This window comes from Herpailurus yagouaroundi, unplaced genomic scaffold (genome assembly GCF_014898765.1).
Source record: "Herpailurus yagouaroundi ecotype Mexico unplaced genomic scaffold, PumYag 139, whole genome shotgun sequence".
Lineage (NCBI taxonomy): Eukaryota > Metazoa > Chordata > Mammalia > Carnivora > Felidae > Herpailurus > Herpailurus yagouaroundi.
In genome coordinates this window covers 38,991,375-39,007,562 of record NW_024412394.1, presented here as the reverse complement: position 1 = coordinate 39,007,562, position 16,188 = coordinate 38,991,375, and positions in this window count along the sequence as shown.

The window sequence follows — 16,188 nt, the reverse complement described above, 5'->3', positions numbered from 1 at the left end:
CTTCTGAGGGGAATTCTTCTGCTTGGTCATTTTGGATAGTCCCTGGCATGGTGAGGACCTGCAGGGCACTTCCCCTGTGCTGTGGTGTATAACTGGAGTTGGTGGGCGGAGCCGCAGTCAGACCTGCTGTCTGCCCCCAGCCCACCGCTGGGGCCACAGCCACCGCTAGGGGCGGGATTCACTGTGGGGTGGGGTGGCCTGTCTGGGCCACTTGCACAGTGCCAGGCTTGTGATGCTGGGGATCTGGCGTCTTAGCTGGGGTGGGTAGGCTAGGTGCACAGGGGCAGGAGGGGCAGGCTTAGCTTGCTTCTCCTTAGGTGATCCACTTCAGGAGGGGCCCTGTGGCAGCAGGAGGGAGTCAGATCTGCTGCCGGAGTTTTGGCTCCGCAGAAGCGCAGAGTTGGGTGTTTGCGCGGAGCGAGCAAGTTCCCTGGCAGGAACTGGTTCTCTTTGGGATTTTGGCTGGGGGATGGGTGGGGGAGATGGCGCTGGCGAGGGTCTTTGTTCCCCACCAAACTGAGCTCTGTTGTCTGGGGGCTCAGCAGCTCTCCTTCCCTTTGTCCTCCAGCCTTCCCGCTTTCTGAGCAGAGCTGTTAACTTATGAACTCCCAGCCGCTAAGTCGCACTTGCTGTCAGAACACAGTCCGTCAGGCCCCTCCGCTTTTTGCAAGCCAGACTCGGGGGCTCTGCTTGGCCGGCGAGCCTCCCCTCCCCCCCCCCGGCTCCCTCCCGTCAGTCCGTGGAGCGCGCATCGCCTCGCCGCCCTTCCTACCCTCTTCTGTGGGCCTCTCGTCTGCGCTTGTCTCCAGCGACTCCGTTCTGCTAATCCTCTGTTGGTTTTCTGGGTTATTTAGGCAGGTGTAGGTGGAATCTAAGTGATCAGCAGGACGCGCGGTACGCCCAGCGTCCTTCTACGCCACCATCTTCCCTCTCTCTCCTCTTAGTGCCAATATTTTAAATAAACCCATTCAGAAAGACACCACTGGGGGGAAAAACCTTCTAAAGGGATTCCTGAAATTGACTGGAAATTCCAATTAAAATGAAATAGATTTATCTTGACAAATTCTGCAGTACTAACAACAATTCTCTTGGTATGAGTACTGCTAAGAGATTGATGACATTCCAGTGACTTTGTCATGTGTAATAAAAATCAAACATTTGTCACCTATGTTATTTTTATTAGATATTTAAAGGTATTTTTATAATAATTTCCTTAAAATTTTCATTTTTCAATTCATTTTAACAATCACAGCATAGACTGTAGCATTTCTTGCACTTATTTTTATGGAGTTGTTAAATCTTTTATTCCTATTCAATAATATGTTTAGTCAGTATCTTTTCAAAAGGATATGGAGAACAGGGAACACAGGTTTTAAATGTTTTTGTAATACCCATATCCTATTATACAATGCTTTGCCATAAGAACAATTAATTGTATTGGAGTGGCTGGGTAGCTCAGTTGGTTAAGCATCTAACTCTTGATTTCAGCTCAGATCAGGATCTCATGGTCTGTGGGATCAAATCTCTAATTGGGCTCTGTGCTGACAGTGTGGAACTGGCTTGGGATTCTTTCTCCCTCTCTCTCTGCTCTTCCCCCACTCATGCTCACTGGTGCTTTCTCTCTCTCTCTCTCAATCTCTCAAAGTAAGTAAATTTTTAAAAAAGAACAATTATTTTTTTAAATTTTGTTTGGGACCACATCTGGTTTTCTGCCATATGAAATTTTTGTTAATTACTAGTTGGAATGCTTTTTATTTATCTTACTTTATTTTATTTTTTATATTAAATATAATTTATTGTCAGATTGGTTTCCATACAACACCCAGTGCTCATCCTAACAGGTGCCCTCCTCAGTGCCCATCACCCACTTTCCCCTCCCCCTCACCCCCTATCAACCCTCAATTTGTTCTCAGTATTTAAGTCTCTTATGGTTTGCCTCCCTCCTTCTCTGTAACTTTTTCCCACTTCCCCTCCCTGATAGTTCTCTGTTAAGTTTCTCAGGATCCACATATGAGTGAAAACATATGGTAACTGTCTTTCTGCCTGACTTATTTCACTTAACATAATACCCTCCAGTTCCATCCATGTTGCTACAAATGGTCAGATTTCATTCTTTCTCACTGCCAAGTACTATTCCATTGTGTATATAAATCACATCTTGTTTATCCATTCATCAGTTGATAGGCATTTAGGCTCTTTCCATAATGTGGCTATTGTTGAAAGTGCTGCTATAAACATTGGGGTACAAGTGCCCCTATGCATCAGCACTCCTGTATTCCTTGGGTAAATTCCTAGCAGTGCTATTGCTGGGTCATAGGGTAGATCTATTTTTAATTTTTTGAGGAATCTCCACACTGTTTTCCAGAGCAGCTACACCAGTTTACATTCCCACCAACAGTGCAAGAGGGTTCCCATTTCTCCACATCCTCTCCAGCATCTATAGTCTCCTGATTTGTTCATTTTAGCCACTCTGACTGGCATGAGGTGCTATCTCAGTGTGGTTTTGATTTGTATTTCCCTGATGAGGAGTGACGTTGAGCATCTTTTCATGTGTCTGTGGGATGTCTTCTTTGGAAAAGTGTCTATTCATGTCTTATGCCCATTTCTTCACTGGATTATTTGTTTTTTGGGTGTGGAGTTTGGTGAGTTCTTTATAGATTTTGGATACTAGCCCTTTATCAGATATGTCATTTGCAAATATCTTTTCCCATGGAATGCTTTTTAAAAACATAACAATAAACATAGTTATTTCTATTTTAAAAATTAGTTACATTGTTCTGCCTGAATTCAATATGCAGAGGGAGCTCCATCGTATTTAAACAGTTTTCAAATTTAATATTGACTAGGAAAAGAATCTATTCTATATAGAGTCAGACCTAATCCCTAGGTTATCATGAAATATATTCATAAAATTGAGGGGAAAAAAGACATGTATGTAATGTTAGTGTTATATATTTTAAAGGAAAAATATAACTAAATAAGGATGGGGATTCAAAATTTTGTCAACCAATTTCCAAAACATAGAAATTCCATATATTAGGAAACAGGTAAGCTTAAAAATTCAATTCTCTAATAAATTTGTATATAAAGGAACTATAAGGAAAATGTGGACAGAATATTTGCAGTAGTATTTTCTATAGCAGTTTTCATGAAATTTGGATGTATTTGCATACCTGGAGTATTTTAGAACAGGACTTAATGGATTCTTTCACATGCTAATATGTATTGTAACTTTCTCAGAAAAGTATACAGTATGCAGTAATCCTCATATTTATTTAACATTAGAAATCTTATTCTCAGATCATTTTTATAGGACAATGGTACACTTTGGGGAATGCTACCTTAGTAACGAGTAACATGCAGATGTAAGAATGATGTTGGGGCACCTGGGTGGCTCAGTTGGTTAAGCATCCAACTTTGGCTCAGGTCATGATCTCACAGCTCATGAGTTTGAGCCCCACATCAGGCTCTGTGCAGAAGAGCCTGGAGCAGCCAGATCCTGCTTCAGACTCTGGCTCTGGCTCTCTCAAAAATAAGTTTAAAAAACTTTTTTTTTAATTTACAAAAAAGGATTGATGTTAAGATGGTCACAGCATACCTAGCTTATACATGTGTAACATCATAACCCATTATAACAGTATTACATAGAGTAGTAATAATAACATGGAAGGGTAGGTCTACTTTTGGGGGAAGGTAGTGAACATTAATAAATGACTGTAGTAGTCATATTTTATTACTCTTGCTAGTAAGGGATCTTACATACATTACATACAGAAGGAAATGGAGGATCCAAGAAAATTAAGAAGTTTTTAGAGAACATACAGTATGTTTAAATCCTGGGGCTCTAAAAGAATTTTGAGATATAGTCTTGGTGCTATTATCAGAGACTTTTGAAAAATTGTGGAAAATATAAGAGATGAGAGGTGGGTCAGTGTGGACCAGAAATTTGAAAACAATCAAAAATTGAATTTAAGAAGATGACATTGTGTAAGTTACATAACCTCTCTTGGCATTAACTATGAAATGAAGTAATTATTCTCAATCGTTTCTAGGGTTTCTTCCAGGACTGACATTCTATGTTTTTGTGTTTCTAAAATTTCTGTAAATTCCTGGCAAGAATTAGGATACATTTTTAAACAGATGGAGTCTGTGTTTGTGTGAGTGTATGTGTACTTAAAGAGGCATGTGAGTGGCTGATGGGGAATTTCTGGGTTAGTGTGGTGCCAGACTAGACAAACACAGTCTTCCAAATTTTTGCTCAAATACACATGGAAACATGCACAAAGAAAACAGCAGCAAGAGAACTTGGAAACTGCATAAAATGAATATTATACACAAAATCCAGACAGAGATCGTCTACTGACTGAATTAGCAATGTAATCTCTTAACCTAAGTGGGGTAAATGACTTGGCAAAAAGTTAAGAAAAATAGAGGCTGGCTACACCTGGCCATATAGCTTAAAGACACAGGCATTATGTTCTTCAGAGAATTACCTGGCCATCCTCTAAACCTTCTGAAATTACCCTTGCAACCATCCAGAACCAGAATCATGCCACCATCATATTCTTCCCTTTGTCTGTGTCTCTTCAGATTCTTCTTCCACAATATAAGATCTCTAGATGTGGAGGAGTCAAGAAGGGACTTAATTATATTATGGGATATTAGTTTCGTGAAGGCAAATGTTAAAAGGCAGAGAAAAAACTATCATCGTATGCCACAAATGTTTGCAGTGACCTGTTTTTCAGATCTTGGAAGGTCTTGCGTCCTATTTTAAAGACTTTTGAAGAAACTGAGAGCACTCCTTCCATTACTCAAAACTCTCCTCTTTATGCTTACTTTTTGTCTTTCACTTCAAAATCCCCCTCAGATATAGCAATTGGGATTAAAAAGCATCCACCTAATGCTTCTCTAGAGTTTTTATATTAAATTTTGTCAAGCTCAATATGTGTCAGTTAGAAGAATCGGGGACATATATATATATTTTTCCTCCGGAGAAGAGAGGAGGAACCAAAGGAATATACATTTAACCCCACATGAGAATGAAAATTCTAACATAAGTTTCTGATACTGGAATAAGTCTTTAAAACTTCTAAGTCCCTATCACTGGATATTTCCACTTGAGGATGGCTGGCTTATCAGGCTGATAGGGTAATTCTAGCAGTCAATGAGACATTTAACTATGAATGGATAAAGAAGACGTGCTATGTAGACATACAATGGAATAGTACTCAGCCATCAAAAAGAATGAAATCATGCCACTTGCAATGGTGTGGATGGAGCTACAGTGTATTAAGCTAAGCGAAATAAGTCAGAGAAAGAAAAATACCATGATTTCACTCATAGGTGGAGTTTAAGAAACAAAATATGAATATAGAAGAATGGGAGGGGGAGAGAGAAGGGAAAGAAACCGTAAGAGACTCTTAAATACAGAGAACAAACTGAGGATGGAGTTGATGGAGGGGAGGGGGATGGGAGATGGGCTACACGCATGATGGGCATTAAGGAGGGCACCTGTTATGATGAGCACTGGTGTTGTATGTAAGTGATGACTCATTGGGTTCTACTCCTGAAACCAATATTGCACTGTATGTTAACTAACTAGAATTTAAATAAAAAACTGAAAAGAAAAAAATGAGACATTCATTTAAACGACTCCAAAGTCTGTTCTAATTCTAACAGCTCAAGAATCAATAAATGACCACATAATTTTGTGTCTTTCCTGTATGCTTTAAGAGTGCAATGTAAATCAAACTGAAGCTGTCTGTTGGAGATTGTTGTTTGGAGCTAGTTGAATATCCATGAAGAAAGTTAAAAGCTTGCATGGCACAACTGTGACCCATCACTTAAACAAACCTCAAAACTATTTAATATGCAGCCATACACCCATAGTACCCAAGAGTGTCTAATCAGTGATATATAATTTCAGTGATAATCTAAATTACAGTGATATTTAATTGAGAAGAAAACTACAACAGATCCATCAAGAGCTGAACGTTGGAGGCTGGAAGACAGTTGCAAAGACGGAACCAGCCTGGTATATACCAATCAGAAGTATGATGACTTACTGCCGCTATAGCCACATGACACATTCAATACATGTTGATGCAAACAAGAAGGGGGAAACATGTTCTTGCCAAGATAGAATAAAGCCATGTCGTTAATGTATTGATCACAGTAGTGTGATCGACAAATGCCTCTTAGTATAAACAAGGAATAGATTTTCATAATTTATCTGATATGAATTCCCAGTATTAACTGTGACTTTGTAAAGAATACAGGACCACAAGTCTGTTTCTGTGACAAATCAACTGCAGGAACGTGGATGAGTCGGTTAAGGACTATTGCCTCAGTTTCCCCAACTGAAAACTGAAAGAGATGGAACTTGATCAGTAATTTATTTTACTTTGACAAAGTTTCCATGATCAAATAAGTATAGGAAATTGTATAGAATATTTAGTGGCATATTAAGATTTTCTTAGTAAAGAAACATGTTAAATATTTTGCCTCAGACACCTTTACTTTTTTAGCAACTCTCCCCCCTTCTCCCCATCCCTCCTCTTCTTCTGCCTTCTCCCTTTTCTTCTCTTTCCTCAAATCCCTTGTCCTCTTTTTCCTTTTATATTCTATTTTTAATTTTCTGTTTTCTCTTCTTCATTAGTATCTTATTTTCTCTGAAAAACTCTTTGGGAATTTTCAGAAATTCTCAGTTTCAGATATTGATGTTATGCAGTGTATATTCCAAATCTCTGAAACAAAGCACCTATGAGCCTATCTCTCTACTGTAGAGAGATGTAGGACTTGAAGAATTCAAAATTATTTTGATATTTAAAATTTACAGGAGGATGGTTTTCTGGGAAACAAATCCTGTCCAAGTGCTGCACCCAGATTGTTCCTACAGTCTGGAGACTGGTGACCAAGGGAGTCCCATTGGACTACATCAGGACCTAGTTTGTAGGGCCATGCAGATTGTGAAGTTTTTAATTTTAATGAAGTCCAGCTTATCAATTGTTTCTTTTATGGATCATGCCTGAGGCTGTTTGGGGCCAGAATTTTTCTCATCTGCGAGCAGACTGATGAGGAAATTATATTCATTGTCCTAATGCTCTATTTTATTGTATCTTATCCTATCATATTATCATATCATATTACATGATTAAATGCCCCCACGCCCCTTTCTCTTTGGTAAAATGAATACCAGTATCACTACTCTATTAAAAAGTGGTCTGATAATTCTAGCCAAGACACTAGCTATGTGGTTACAGTAGTTAGTCCAAAGGGACTAACAAGATCAAGGTTTCTTGTTCTGTAGAGCAGAATACAGGAAAAGCAATTCAGTTATGTTCATGCTAAAGTCCTTGAAAAGAAAGAAGAGTCAAAAGTTGGAAATTAAATTCAAATGCCAGCTTCATAAAAATGAGACAAGAATAGGAGCAGCTGATGAAAAAACTCAAGATTTCTCCTAAGTAATTGGTTACTTTATTTTTTTTTAAGTTTATTTATTTATTTTGAGAGAGAAAGTGTGAGCGGGGGAGGATGAGAGAGAGAAGAGTGAGAATCCCAAGCAGGCTCTGCACCAACAGCATGGAGCTCGATGTGGGGCTGAAACCCCCAAACTGTGATATCATGACCTCAGCCGAAGTTGGATACTCAGCCAACTGAGCCACCCAGGTACCCCAATAGTTGGTTACTTTCACCTCATTTTGTTCCTTCTTCTGGTATGGAAATGGGCCAGGCCATCTTCAATAGTCAGGATTGGGAGTCATTCATAAAATGTATAGTTACATGATATATATTTAAATAAACATGTCATATTTATATAATTTTATGAGATGATTGGTAGAAATACATATGGAATGGAGTAAATGTAGAAGGTATGTATTGTGAAGCATTGTACACTAATTTGTTTGACAAATGAGAGTCATAGTACTTGAATGCAGATTTGTAATTGAAAGGAGGTTATTAGCAAATTCCAATTAAAGGAGGTAAAAAATCAAGCAGAGGTTGTGGAACATTTTTCTTTGTCTTAGGACTCAATCTTTGTGATAACTGAAGAATATTAATTTTTTTTGAAATATAAAAAAACCTCACGAGTATAACAGTTATACCTTATTATCCAGGACAGTATTTTATTTCTCATAATGTTAAAAATAACATCATTTGAACAGTTTTCAGCAGGATCTGTTAATTTTGAACAGAGAAGCAACACAGTTGATGAATACATATATATGCTATATAATGTAATTCTATATGAAATTCATAGGTGTATTTGATTATGCAAAACAAAGCAAGACAACACCACCAGAGCACTTCTTATTTTAAAAATGGTAAAAATAATATTCTCATGCATTAAACATTGTAAACTAAAAGAAAAATAACATAAAATTTACAATGGCTATTATCAATGAAAAAATTCCCATTTGGAATACAAGTATATACTGACATACAGTAAACCCATTCATCTACTCTTTCTGCTGCAGAAATGATCTGGGATTAGTTCTTTAATCCTGATCTATACACATGAAAGACAAATTTTGTTTGTTCATTGCTGAACTGCTGATCACAGCTACATTAGCTGATTGCTTACTTTGTATCAGCCTTTGCTTTCTGTCCCTACAGTAACAGGAGGCAGTGGTTCTCCCTGTATTACTGATGATAAAACTGGGGATTCCATAGGTTCAGTCACTTGCCCAGGGTCACACTGTCAAACTTGTCTTGAAACTAGATCTGTATAGAACATTGACTCTTCACAGATACTCTGTATTGATCTACTCTCTGTATTATGCTAGCAGCAATTTCAAAAATTAAAAAATGAAAAACCAGGGTTCCAGTTACAAATATGTATCTTTATTTTGGTCAATAGCAGAGGAATTTCTGGGATCCTGATGACCATATTACAATATTCAGTGTTTCTCAATACAGGGTGGACCTTACTGACTCTTTATGAGACTGGAAGTAACATTTCATTTTTAGGTTTCATAGTGGTGCTTTAATATTTGCTCTCACTGTCTAATTTCTACCCTTTGCCTCAACATCACTGGCATTCCCTTCACCTCCAGTACCATTCTCCTTATCTCTTCTGAAGTATATCTTACCTTTCCTTCAAGGTCCACTTTGGATACCACTTTTTACATTAAAATTCCCCCTTTCCCTTAAATAAATGTAAACTTGCCTCTTCCCCAAATGGAGAATTAGTACTTTCTCTTCAGTATTTTAAATTAATTGCCTACTGTATGACAGGCATGTGCTAGAGGCAAAGGATTTTTTTAAAAGCTGGAAAACGTGGTCACTTCCCTCTAGGAAATTGCATTTTAGTGGAGAAGTAGATACATAAACCAAAAATTGTCATAAATGGCATGTACTAAAATAAAAGTGACCATGGAATTAATTGCCCAATCTGGATCATTTTTGAAAGTGAAAGGGAAAATTAGTAATTATGCCTGGAAAACAGGCATGACCTGGGACTATCCTGGCAAATCCAAATGTGTGGTCACACTATGTTTATGAACCTGTGTTTCTGGTGAAGATGATTATAGAAAGAGGTGTGGTTAAGCCTAGAAAGAGAAGCTTATAATGTGTACAGCTTTCTGTCTCATATAACTGCCATTACACACACACCTTATTTTGCCACCAGATGGCAAGAATTTTGAAGGTGGGCTTCAGATCCTATTCATCATCTTATGTCCCACTGTGCTCACAGGACACTTGCTTGCAGGTGGTCACTTGATATGTGTTGAGTGGATGCATTCATTTTCCTGTCTTGTACCAATGCTCTCTTTCTGCCAGTTTTAGAAATGTGCAGTCATTGTTCTCAGGTACATCTCTACTGTGTGTGCATTTTGGCCATCATTTGCTTTTTAAATTTATTTCTTCACAAAGCAACTTAATTATAATGTTTATTATTTACTTCATTATAAATTCTGTAAGGCTTGCTTGCTGCCGATTAACTGATGTGGAAGAAATAGAAGAGAACCAGAATCATAACTCAACAGATGGTGAAAAAAATAGTCAGATGAGGGGGTTAGAGGATAAATTGTACTTTGTGAGAGGAGGGAAAAGACACTGACCAAAGCCCAATGGTGTCAGAACTTTGGCAGTCACTCAGAAAGCCTCTTGAAACGAACACTTCTGATTTCAAGTGGGATGGACTCTCTTGTTCCATCCCAATGGGGTACAACCCAAGCTCTGTGACAAAGTGGAGTGGATTCTGGTCTTCTCATCCTTTCTCTCTGGCATCTAAGTGACCTGCCACACTGTTTGGAGCAGCCCCATCCCATCTTCCTGGGTGATGAGCCCTGCTCCTCGTGGAATAACGCAGAATAAGAGATCCATGCTGGAAAAATCTGTAAAGATTACCTGGTGCACCTCCTCATTTCACTGGAGGTTCAGGGGATGGCAGAGAGTGAACTGGAACCAGGCAGAGGATGTGACTCAGCTCAAATGAAATGTAGGCCTTCCAGCAAACAAATCTTGAGAGTAATGTTGCAGATTTATGAACATATTTGACAAGTTAGTAAAAATGCATGCTTATTTACAACCAATTTTATGTAAATAATGACTGTAGTTTAGATTCTGAAGAACATTAATATTCTGTCAGGCATCCTAAACCCTTTTGAGCCCCTCTGTGACCTCCTAGAGCTGACTTCTATGATGCAGAGGGTTGAAGTCTGGATCTGGTACAGTATCTTTAGCCTTAATTGTGGGCTCTGGCAATGAACAGATGCACCTGTGTTAGGAAACAGCAAGTGTCTGGATTTGGCTCCTCATTAAATAACCAAATCCAAGAAGACACACTTGGGGAAGGGCCAGAATCGGTTGAAGGCGTTGAGCAGCACATACAATCTAGCTGTCTTTATTGTAGCTCTCTAACTGAAGTTAATGTTCAGATGGACAGAAAATGTTTTGGATAAGAGCCTGGCGTCAGGCTCAGAAAGACTGAATCCAAAGCCTGACTGTATCAATGACTTTTGGAAAGCAACTTAACCTCTTCACACTTAGTTTTCTCATTTGTAAAATAGCAATGTTAGTTCTTATAGAGGTATTTATTAAATATTAAATTAGATAAAGCATGTAAAATGCCTAGCACATAGTAAGCACTCAATAAACATTGTGGATGTCAACATTATTACTCTTACTACTACTACTTGGTGTCCTAGAGCAGTTTTCTAGTGTAAAGAAGGAGGGGCAAATCGGGGGCACCTGAGTGGCTCAGTCGGTTAAATGTCTGACTCTTGATTTTGGCTCAGGTGAAGGTCATGATCTCACTGTTCATGAGTTTGAGCCCTGAGCCCTGTGTCAGAACCCGCTTAGGATCCTCTCTCTCCCTCTCTCTCTGTCCCTCCCTCACTTGTGTGCACACTCACTCTTTCTCAAAATAAATAAATAAATATTTTTTAAAAAAGGAGGAAAAAATCAAACTAAGGAACACACAACGAAGGAATTAATAGATCGATTCACCTATCCATTTTTGTACTTATTCTCATTATTTACCAAGTCCTTTTTTTTAATTTTATGTTTTATTTTTTAAAATTTACATCCAAATTAGTTAGCATATAGTGAAACAATGATTTTAGGAGTAGATTCCTTAATGCCCCTTATCCATTTAGCCCATTCCCCCTCCCTCAACCCCTCCAGCAACCCTCAGTTTGTTCTCCATATTTAGGAGTATCTTCTGTTTTGTCTCCCTCCCTGTTTTTATATTATTTTTGTTTCCCTTCCCTTATGTTTATCTGTTTTATCTCTTAAAGTCCACACATGAGTGAAGACATATGATTTTTGTCTTTCTCTGACTAATTTCACTTAGCATAATATCCTCCAGTTCCATCCACATAGTTGGAAATGGCAAGATTTCATTCTTTTTGATTGCCGAGTAATACTCCATTGTATATATACACCACATTTTCTTTATCCATTCATCCATCAAAGGACATTTGGGCTCTTTCCATACTTTGGCTATTGTTGATAGTGCTACTGTAAACATGGGGGTGCATGTGTCCCTTCAAAACAGCACACCTGTATCCCGTGGATAAATGCCTAGTAGTGCAATTGCTGGGTCATACGATAGTTCTATTTTTAGTTTTTTGAGGAAACTCCATACTGTTTTCCAGAGTGGCTGCACCAGCTTGCATTCCCACCAACAATGCAAAAGAGATCCTCTTTCTCCACATCCTTGCCAACATTTGTCCTTGCCTGAGTTGTTAATGTTAGCCATTCTGACAGGTTTAAGGTGGTACCTCATTGTGGTTTTGATTTGTATTTCCCTGATGATGAGTGATGTGGAGCATTTTTTCATGTGTCGGTTGGCCATCTGGATGTCTTCTTTGGAGAAGTGTCTCTTCATGTCTTTTGCCCATTACTTCACTGGATTATGTGTTTTTTGGGTGTTGAGTTTGATGAGTTCCTTATAGATTTTGGATACTAACCCTTTACCTGATATGTCATTTGCAAATATCTTCTCCCATTCTGTCGGTTGCGTTTTAGTTTTGCTGATTGTTTCCTTCACTGTGCAGAAGCTTTTTATTTTGATGAGGTCCCAGTAGTTCATTTTTGCTTTTGTTTCCCTTGCCTCCAGAGACGTGTTGAGTAAGAAGTTGCTGTGGCCGAGATCAAAGAGGTTTTTGCCTGCTTTCTCCTGGAGGATTTTGATGGCTTCCTGTCTTACATTGAGGTCTTTCATCCATTTTGAGTTTATTTTTGTGTGTGGTGTGAGAAAGTGGTCCAGGTTCATTCTTCTGCATGTCACTGTCCAGTTTTCCCAGCACCACTTGCTGAAGAGACTGTCTTTATTCCACTGGATATTCTTTCCTGCTTTGTCAAAGATGAGTTGGCCATACGTTTGTGGGTCCGTTTCTGGGTTCTCCATTCTGTTCCATTGATCTGAGTGTCTGTTCTTATGCCAGTACCATACCGTCTTGATGATTACAGCTTTGTAGTAGAGCTTGAAGTCTGTGATTGTGATGCCTCTTGCTTTGGTTTTCCTTTTCAAGATTGCTTTGGCTATTCGGGGTCTTTTCTTGTTCCGTACAAATTTTAGGATTATTTATTCTAGCTCTATGAAGAATGCTGGTGTTACTTTGATAGGGATTGCATGAAATATGTAGATTGCTTTGGGTAGTATCGACATTTTAACAATATTTGTTCTTCCTACCCAGGAGCATGGAATATTTTTCCATTTTTTTGTGTCTTCAATTTCTTTCATAAGCTTTCTGTAGTTTTCAGTGTATAGATTTTTCACCTCTTTGGTTAGATTTATTCCTAGGTATTTTATGGTTTTTGGTGCAATTGTAAATGGGATCGATTCCTTGATTTCTCTTTCTCTTGATACATTGTTGGTGTATAGGAATACAACCGATTTCTGTCTGTTAATTTTATATCCGCAACTTTGCTGAATTCATGAATCAGTTCTAGCAGTTTTTGTTGGAATCTTTTGGGTTTTCCATATAGAGTAAGTATCATGTCATCTGCGAAGAGTGAAAGTTTGACCTCCTCCTGGCTGATTTGGATGCCTTTTATTTTTTTGTGTTGTCTGATTGCAGAGGCTAAGACTTCCAATACTATGTTGAATAACAGTGGTGAGAGCGGACATCCCTGTCTTGTTCCTGACCTTAGGGGGAAAGCTCTCAGTTTTTCCCCATTGAGGATGATATTAGCATTGGGTTGTTCATATATGGCTTTTATGATGTCAAGGTATGAGCCTTCTATTCCTACTTTCTTGAAGGTTTTTATCAAGACAGGATGCTGTATTCTGTCAAATGCTTTATCTGCATCTATTGAGAGGATCATATGGTTGTTGTCCTTTCTTTTATTGATGTGATGAATCACGTTAATTGTTTTCTGGATATTAAACCAGCCCTGCATCCCAGGTATAAATCCCACTTGGTCGTGGTGAATAATTTTTTTAATGTATTGTTGGATCTGGTTGGCTAATATCTTGTTGAGGATTTTTGCATCCATGTTCATCAGGGAAATTGGTCCATAGTTCTCCTTTTTAGTGGGGTCTCTGTCTGGTTTTGGAATCAAGGTAATGCTGGCTTCATGGAAAGAGTTTGGAAGTTTTCCTTCCATTTCTATTTTTTGGAACACCTCAAGACAATAGATGTTAACTCTTCCTTAAATGTTTGGTAGAATTCCCCTGGAAATCCATTTGGCCTTGGACTCTTGTTTTTTGGCATATTTTTGATTACTAATTTGATTTCCTTACTGGTTATGGGTCTGTTCAAATTTTCTATTTCTTCCTGTTTCAGTTTTGGTAGTGTATATGTTTCTAGGAATTTGTCCATTTCTTCTAGATTACCCATTTTATTGGCATGGAATTGCTCATAATATTCTCTTATTATTGTTTTTATTTCTGTTGTGATGGTTGTGATCTCTCCTCTTTCATTCTGGATATTATTTATTTGGGTCCTTTCCTTTTTCTTCTTGTTCATACTGGCTAGTAGTTTATCAATTTTGTTAATTCTTTCAAGGAACCAGCTTCTGGTTTCATTGATCTGTTCTACCGTTTTTTGGGGTTCAATAGCATTAATTTCTGCTCTAATCTTTATTATTTCCTGTCTTCTACTGATTTGGGGTTTTATTTGCTGTTCTTTTTCCAGCTTCTTAAGGCATAAGGTTAGGTTGTGTATCTGAGATCTTTCTTCCTTCTTTAGGAAGGCCTGGATTGCTATATACTTTCCTCTTATGACCACTTTTGCTGCATCCCAGAGGTTTTGGGTTTTGGTGTTATCATTTTCATTGACTTCCATGTGCTTTTTAATTTCCTCTTTAACTTGTTGGTTAGCCCATTCATTCTTTAGTAGGATGTTCTTCAGTCTCCAAGTATTTGTAACCTTTCCAAATTTTTTCTTGTGGTTGATTTTGAGTTTCCTAGTGTTGTGGTCTGAAAATATGCACAGTGTGATCCTGATCTTTTTGTACTTACTTAGGGCTGATTTGTGTCCCAGTATATGGTCTATTCTGGAGAACGTTCCATGTGCACTGGAGAAGAATATATATTCTGCTGCTTTAGGATGAAATGTTCTGACTATATCTGTTAAGTCCATCTGGTCCAGTGTGTCTTTCAAAGCCATTGTTTCCTTGTTGATTTTTTGATTAGATGATCTGTCCATTGCTGTGATTGCGGTGTTGAAGTATCCTACTATTATGGTATTACTATCAATGAGTTTCTTTATGTTTGTGATTAATTGATTTATATATTTGGGTTCTCTCACATTTGGTACATAAATGTTTACAATTGTTAGGTCTTCTTGGTCTATAGACCCCTTGATTATGATATAATGCCCTTCTGCATCTCTTTATACAGTCTTTATTTTAATGTCTAAATTGTCTGATATAAATATGGCTACTCCGGCTTTCTTTTGTTGACCATTACCATGATAGATGGTTCTCCATCCCCTTATTTTCCATCTGAAGGTGTCTTTAGGTCTAAAGTGGGTCTCTTGTAAACAGCATATCGATGGATTTTGTTTTCTTATCCATTTTGTTACCCTATGTCTTCTGATTGGAGTATTGAGTCCATTGACGTTTAGAGTGAGTACTGAAAGATATGAAATTATTGCCATTATGATGCTTGTAGCTGGAATGCAGAAGCTGGAACTTCTGGTGATGTTCTCTGGTCCTTTCTAATCTTTTGTTGCTTTTGATATATATATATATATATATATATTTCATCTTTTCTCCCCTCAGAAAGTCCCCCTTAAAATTTCTTGCAGGGCTGGTTTAGTGGTCACAAACTCCTTTAATTTTTGTTTGTCTGGCAAACTTTTTATCTATCCTTCTATTTTTAATGACAGCCTTACTGGATAAAGAATTCTTGGCCAAATATTTTTATGGTTCAGCACACTGAATATATCCCACCACTCCTTTCTGGCCTGCCAAGTTTCTGTGGATAGGTCTGCTGCAAACCTGATCTGTCTTCCCTTGTAGGTTAGGGACTTTTTTCCCCTTGCTGCTTTCATGATTCTCTCCTTGCCTGACTGTTTTGTGAATTTGACTATGATATGCCTTGTTGATGGTCGGTTTTTGTTGAATCTAATAGGGGTATTTACCAAGTCTTAAAAGAATGAAATAGTATTGTTCTTTACTATCCTTTCTTGATTGTAGGAGAGACATTATTCTGATTCTGGTAGTGAAAAGCAGTATTATGAAATAAGAAATGAAAAAAAAACTGCTTAAAAAAACTGCTTGAAAAAC